Source organism: Heloderma suspectum, chromosome 11, assembly GCF_057233095.1.
Source record: "Heloderma suspectum isolate Gila_16-S chromosome 11, 16-S_ref, whole genome shotgun sequence".
Classification (NCBI taxonomy): Eukaryota; Metazoa; Chordata; class Lepidosauria; order Squamata; family Helodermatidae; genus Heloderma; species Heloderma suspectum.
The window spans coordinates 27,091,954-27,100,055 of NC_139468.1; positions in this window are offsets into that span (position 1 = coordinate 27,091,954).

The window sequence follows — 8,102 nt, forward strand, 5'->3', positions numbered from 1 at the left end:
CAAAACCAGCGTATTATAGCTTAAAGCTCCTACTGCCACTAACTAAGCCTTAGGAGAGGCGTTCTTAAATATTTTTGATTGCATTTATATCCTGCTTTTTTTTCCTCCATAAGGAACCGAAGGTGGGATACAAAATCCTCCTCTCTGTTTTATCCTCACAACAACAACCCTGTGAGGTAGGTTGGGCTGAGAGTCTGTGACTGGCCCAAAGTCACCCAGTGAGCTTCCATGGCCGAGTGGAGACAAGAACACAGGTCTTCCAGAAGCTGGGAAACCACCAAACGATTGGTGATTGGGGGAAAAGGGTTGGAGCCAGGGGAAGGGGTCCTGACCATTTCTGGAAGTCTGGAGGGCTGGATTTGAACCCCTAGGTGGGCTGGATTTGAACCCCTAGGTGGGCTGGATTTGAACCCCTAGGTGGGCTGGATTTGAACCCCTAGGTGGGCTGGATTTGAACCCCTAGGTGGGCTGGATTTGAACCCCTAGGTGGGCTGGATTTGAACCCTTAGGTGGGCTGGATTTGAACCCCCAGGCCTGAGTTTCCCCAGTCTGCTGTAGCCTAACCTGACTCAACAGGATTCATCTGCTTTAGCAAGGTTTTCCTGCCTATATCTGGCTTTCACTATTGTTGTTGTTGTTATTATTTACATTTCTATACCCCAATAGCCAAAGCTCTCTGAGCAATTTACAAAGATTAAAAACATTAAAAATACTGTATGCATAGATTAAAAGCCATTTACATTAAAAACACATGAACAGACAATATACACAAGGGAACATATATCTAAAACAACTTCAAACCAGGAACCTCAAGCAAACGACCGTAAGACAACCCAGGATCGATTCAACTTATATATCAAGGCAAAGGCGGGTTTTAGGGTTACTGTGAAATCCTTTCACCTTCATGTGCTCCATCAGTCTAAACCGCAGTGGTCCCATTTAACCCCTCTTCGAACTAGGACAAGGAGCACTTGTGCTGTGACTGATTTTTTTTTAAAGATGTATTTCAATCCAGTCTATGCCAAGTATAGGTTCCTTGCCAAGTGACCAGGCTTCTGTTTTGGAGTGGCTGTTGCCCTTTGCACTGCTGTCTGGAGGGAGCAAGTGACTCGTTCCCAGGCTTAAGGAAAGAGTTTCCACTTGGTTGCAGCTCCTTTGCTTTTTGCCTACATTTGTGGCAATAATGAATTGGGGTGAAAGAAGCACAGCAAAAACAAAACAATCCCCCCCCCACACACACACACACACACAGGCCAAAAGAACATAGGAGCCATGCTGGATCAGACGCAGCGTCCATCTAGTCCAGCATTCTGTTCACAGAGTGGCCAAACAGCTGTCGACCGGGAACCCATAAGCAGGACACGAGCGGGCCCTTAAGAATCAAGGGAAGAAGGCATACAGTTAATTGTTGGCATACCTGGCCTTTGTCTCCCTGTACCTCAAAGCTAAGAGGTTAGCTTTAAAAACTGATTAGCATTAAAATTAAACATTACAACTCAAGCCAGCGTGGTGTAGTGGCTAGAGTGTTGGACTGGGAGCCGGGAGATCCGGGTTCTAGTCCCCACTTGGCCATGGAAGCTCACTGGGTGACCTTGGGCCAGTCACAGATTCGCAGCCCAACCCACCTCACCGGATTGTTGTGAGGATAAAATGGAGAGGAGGAGAAGGATAATGTAAGCTGCCTTGGGTTCCTTGCAAGAGGAAGAAGGCAGGATATAAATACAGTAAATAAAAAATAAAACTAGAACGATCACCCCATTGAGGCCTGCCTGGCACCAACATTGTCATCTTTTTCAACACCAGGTTAAGACTGCCCTCTATCCCCAAGCATCTAATGGCATATGATGGGGCATCTATGTCAGCTGTCTTGAGCAGGTCTAGTATCATATTGAAATTGTGTTTAGCTGTTTTACGGACAAAAGTTACGGAGAGCCAGTGTAGTGTAGTGGTGAGAGTGACGGACTGGGAGCCGGGAGATCCGGGTTCTAGTCCCCACTTGGCCATGGAAGCTCACTGGGTGACTTTGGGCCAGTCACAGACTCTCAGCCCAACCTACCTCACAGGGTTGTTGTTGTGAGGATACAACGGTGAGGAGGAGGATAATGTAAGCTGCCTTGAGTTCCTTGCGAGAGGGAAAAAGGTGGGGTATAAATGCAATAAATAAATAAATAAAAGTTGAAACAATTTAAGGTGTAATCCTATGCATGTTTAGACAGAAAAAAGGCCTATGACCCCCAGCATGCTGGGAGTTACAGGACTTTTTTCTGTCTAAACAGGCATAGGATTGCACCTTAAATTGTTTCAACTTTTGTCCGTTAAACATTTTATACTATGTTTTCTTATCTTGTATCTGTAGTTTGTAATTTTTTGTAAATTGCTGTGAACTGCCCAGAGAGCTTTGCTACTGGGTGGTATAGAAATGATATTATCATCTTCATCAATAATAAATAAAGGGGCACTCCTGTGCCCCTGTAATATATGTTCTATATAGTTCAGCCATTCCAAAGGGTTTACATTGCTCTGAAGCTAATTTCTTAAAAAAACTATGGCAGCCTTCCCGAATCTGTTGCCCTCCAGATGTTTTCCACTACAGGTCCCATCATCCCCAGCCAGCATAGCCAATGGTGTAAAATAGGAGACATGACCAGTCTAACCAAGATGCCCCCAAAAATAGCCTAATGAAGAATGAATATGCTCAGTGGCCACATAATGATGGCTGTTAGGGGGCGGGGCAGGAAGGAGAGAGACTGGGTTAGAGGCAGTGAAGGCTGGTGGCTCTGATTTTGGTTGGTCAGTGAATCCATTCTGATTTTTACTCAGAACTCTAAATAAGGTGTTAAACTTATTTTGGAGATAGAGTGCAGTACACTGGACAACTCCTTTAGAATTCTGGTGGGTTCTCAAAAAACCCAGAATGGATTCACAGCCCCACTGAAATCGGAGCCACCAGCCTCCACTGGTTGGAGGGGAGGGGGAATGGAATGGAGTACCATGAAGGAGGGCATGGCTGACTGAGTGGCAGGAGGAATAGCAGCACTCCACACTGCAACATTTTGTTGCAGGCCCCACTCCTTGAAATGTAACTGGTAAAACATTGACATCAGGTGCTCAGAGTGCAAACTACAAGCCGTGTTCATATTTTGCAGTGGGAAGTATGTTGCAGCCATTCCAAAAGGCCCCTGACTGAGCAAGCAGCTAGTCCAGGCCACGCACTCCAGCACACATCTCACATGCATTTATGTGGCTGCTGTGATGCATTGTGGCACAGTAGAATCACCACTGCTGCATTGCAGCTTTTGTTAGAGCAAGCTCCAGGCAGAGTGGTGAATGAGCAGGAGCAAAGTGTTGGAGGACAGATCTGTGTGTGCCACACAGCCTGCCCTGAGCCCCCTAAGCTAGCCTACTGCTCTCAGGTGCGGTGGAAAAAGATGTCCCCTCACCAGCATGGAAGTAATATATAGGGCCGGCCCTACCATTAGTCAGAATAAGCCAGTTGCCTCGGGTGGCAGATGTTGGGAGGGGGTGGCAGCGAGGTGCTGGGGAAAGAGTTCTGTGCCAAGTGGCTTGCCCTGTGTCCCCTAAGCTAGTCTTCAGGTACGGTGGAGGATGTCCCATCACCAGGGTTGAAGAAAGATTCAGCTACCAATCCAGGTGGCTTTTGTAGACTGAATGGGAGAGGGTGCCATCTTGTTCTTCATCCCAGTCAAGAAAATGTCTTGGGCTGACCCTCAAAGTCAAGTGGCCAGGTGTGAGCAAGTATGAAGGACATCAGTTTGCAGTTTGGAAGAGAGAGAGCACTAGGAGAAGGGGAGGGGGATTTTCAGTAGCAGATCTGCTGCCTTGTGGGGGGGGGGGGAAATCACTGTTTTTCTCCACTTATGCTTTACTTGTATGTTTGTCAAAAAGAAGAAGAGGAAAATATTACAAAAAATGCTGTAAATCTCCACTGCTCTCTACTCCAAAGGAAGCCAAGTCTCAGGTCACACTGCCCCTGGAATTTTTCATCACTTGGGGAAATAGGGAATGCTCAACAACACTAATACAATTTGGCGTTGCTGCTACTCCTGTGTACATAGTTCATACCCTGTCACACTTTAGCACTTGGTATTTTACAAGGCACACTCAAAATGCACTTTGAGCTCCAGGTATTCATATAATATAATAAAAATGCACACATAAATATTAAAGCATTTTTAAAGGAAGGAAGGAAAGAAAGGAAGAAAAGGAGACCGTGGAGGAAAAGATGCCCTAGAAAGAGAACTGGCAGTGGATCCCCTAAAAACACTTGGAAAATTAAAAACGAGTTTTGGTGCTATCGGAAGATCTGCAGGGAGCTGGCTCTGAATTGAGACAGTGCAATTTTCCCTCTTTGTTTGATATGTTTTGCAGTTTGGGGGTGTTTCCAAGCAAAGCTTTTTTTGTGCAACTGCCCTGCCTCAAACACAGAATTTTATGTGGGGTCCAGACGTCGTCGCCTTGCATTTGTAACCCTCCTGTGTTTTCTCATTGGCGTTTTTCCTACTGCAAAAACCAAAACAAAACCCATCCGTTCAGGAAGATGGAAGAGCTGCCCAATGTCTCTTGATTAGTAGCGCGAGGAACCATCCAATCTGGAAGCATCCCAAGTTTCTCGGTCATCTCAAGATGACAATGGACCAATATTTCAGACATCTGCTTGGGTTTTATGGGATCCAAGGGAGCTCTTTTGCCTGATTGCCACAGAAATTTGGCAGCCCCTCTGACCTATTTCACCAGAAGGTGGGGCTTGCTGGTGTTACCGTCTGGGGCAAGCTGTGTCTCTACTAGAGTCAAGACGGCACTGCTGCACTCTGTCCATTCCAGGCACTCTGGCAAGGGCAGCTTGACTTCTGCACTCCGTCTGTGAGTACCTTTGCAATATAGTTCTAGCATGAAAGGATACCTATATAACGCTGATGAGATTAGTTCACAGAGCCATAAGAGCATATGCTGCAGATACATGTGGTGCATACAGCCATGTTTGAAGCAGTTACCTACATTTAGTCTCCTGCAGCCTCATCTAATGTGGTGCCTTCCAGATGTGTTGAACTACAGCTCCTAGCATCTTTCAGCCAAAAGGTCCGGCTGGGGGATGCTGGAAGCTGTAGTCCAAAACATCTGGAGGACACTAGGATGAGGAAGGCTGGAGTACTGCGTATACATGGCAAGGAGCTGTACACATCAGCCGCAGCTCTGCAGCACAGGTCCCTGTGCTCCATCGCATGCACGCAGCTAAATGTGATAGTATATTGCCTCCGCTTTTAATCGGTAACATATGAAGCTGCTCTTAGATAAGCAACTCGTCTTAACCTGGGCATTTCAGTGAAAGAAGGATGTTACTAGTGGCAATAAATAAAGTTCAGTGTGTGCACTCTGACATAGTATTTGTAATTCGTTTTTAAAAAGTGGGATGTTGGTACTCAAAACCGCCTGCGAGACATGCCAGTTTGCCCCCGGAAGTCCTGCTCTTTAATCCCAAGCATGTGGGGACAGGCTGTGCTTGCTTGATTATTATTTTTTAAAAGGCATTTTGTGCATGCTCAGATGCATCTTCTATCATCTACATGAGCCATGACTCCGCCCTTGAAAATAGCTTTCAGGGTTCAGCCTGTCATAGATTAAGCCAGCCTTTTCAGCAGTATAAATAAGAATGTCTTGCAAAAAAAAACACCGAAAAAACAAACCCAAGAGGCTTTATTTCAGAGGTGGGGAATTTGTGGTGCTCCAGATGTTGGACTACAACTCCCATCATTGGCTTTGCTGTCTGGGGCTGATAGGACTTGGAGTCTAGCATAATCTAGAGCAGGGGTCCCCAACCTTTTTGGACACATAGGCACATTTGGGAATTTGATAAACTGCTGTGCACACCACAAAATGCCTCATCAGTGGATTGCTGCTTTGGGGATGCCTTCATGGGGACCCCTGATCTAGAGGGCCACCAGTTTCCTGCCCCTGCTTAGGGATTTATGGATTGTAAAATCTGTTCCATTTCACGGATTGTCAGGTGCCTTTCGCTCTGTCGTATGCCATTGCCAGAACTGGATTGTTTTGTTTCCGAGTTTGCACAAGTGCACATTTGTGCAATTTCGCACATACGAAAATGTGCAAATCCCCCCAAATGTGCATTTTCATGCTTTAGCCTATGGGGGATTTTGGGCCAGGTTTTTTTTCTGTGTTTGTGTGTGTGTATTTTTCTATGCCAAAATTTGTGCAAAATTTGGGAAAGTTAGAAAACCAGTCCACAAGTCTGCGGAATCCTCCCAACAGGGGAAAGCCAGTCTTCTGAAGATTCCACAGGTTGGATTCATGAAAATCTGAACTGATTTGGTTCCGTTGCAGATTTCTCCAACATCTCTACCCTGCTTTATTTGAAAGCAGACCCAAATGTTTAAAAGGCATTCCATGCCACATTTGGGGGAGGATTAGAGATAAAATCCTGTGAGTGCCTAATCAGTAGTAAGGCCCATTGAGATCAATGAGACACACTCCCAAGTAAACATGACAAAGAATCAGCAAAATGAATCAGTGAACCAATGTAATGGGGAATCCATTTCGTCAAAATGTTTCCCTTCAGATTCCTGGTTCAATTTCACTCATTTTTTAATTGAATTGCTGTGTCACATCAGCTCCAGTTTCTACTGCATAATCTTTTTTGCCTTGGCACAATTTATACCCAGAAATATCCCCATACAGACTGCAGCCAGTAGGTGCAAAAAGGGTACTCTTTGCACACTGGAAACTCCCAGCTAATTATCACCCCAATAAACTGTCTGATTTGGCTTGAGCCCAGTTCTATTCCATGCAGAGATGTGCAAATCAGCAAAATGTGAGCTCACCAAAGTTTTCCAAATTCCATCTTGAAGCTCATTCCAACTCAAGTCCATATTAGATTGCGATCTTCATTTTTTCGTATTGCATGAAAATCCATGCATATTTCTGTGCATATTTTTCAGATGTATGCATCAGTTCTGCACACCTTGGAAATGTACTCATTCTTCTCCCATTGATTAAAGGAAATTTGTGCACATTTTTCAAAAGTACACATTTCATGTGCATTTCCCAAATGTATGCATGCTGTCAAACACATATTTTTGGTCCACAAATTACACTGTAAGCTCAGAAATGTACAGACTCCAACCGCAGATTGCATCCATGTCTGTGTTTGGTCCAGACACTGTGAGCTGGGTAAATCTTGATCAAAAACAAACTGAAATGAATTTCTCATACTTCCCCAATTGCATGATGATAATTTAACAAAGGGATGGGCAACTGGTAGCCCAAAGCCATTTTTGGCCCCCTCGTGGCCCTGTCAAAAATGTTCTGACGTTGTAGGAAATAGAGACTCCACCATTTTTAATGTGACATCTCTCTTGTATTTTGTACAGAAGATGGACATGCTGAATAACAGTAGCTCTCCAAGATTTCAGGCAGAAGTCTTTTCCTATTATACCTGGAGATGCCAGGGGTCTTTTACATGGAAAACATGTGCTCTAGGGCTGAGTTATAGCAGTGTTGGGCAGTGCTACGTTTTTCACGGGGATAATCAGTCCTGGACCTCTGTCTTCTATTCTGCAGTGACTTGAGATTCACAGTCGCATCTGACAGAGCCAGATCTGAGCAAGGAGATACAGTCTAGGTAAATCAGTCAAGTCTAATTAGGCAAGGTTGTGTCAGTTAAGTACAGGAGGCATGGCAGAAGCCTGCCTGAATAAAGGGCAGCTGAAACAGGACCATGGATAGCTCATAGTGAGCTTTGCCAGCTGGAACTTCTCCTGCTAGAACCATAAGAGAATGTTGTCTCAGCAGCAAGCTAAAGCCAACTGAAGCTTAATGTAGGCAGCCACAATCTGTAGTTGAGGCCAGGTTACCTGAAGGATCTTCCCCTCCCATATACACCTGCCCAGACACTAAGATCATTTTCAGCAGTCCTTCTCTGGGAGCCCCTACCAAAGGAAGTGAGGTGGGTGGCTACTAAGAAGAGGGTAGGGAGGTTGCTGTGACACCCCAGTTGTGGAATTAGCTTCCCAGAGAGGTTTGCCTGGCACCTACATTGTGCTTTTCCCCCCCTTTTTTTTTGCTTCAGG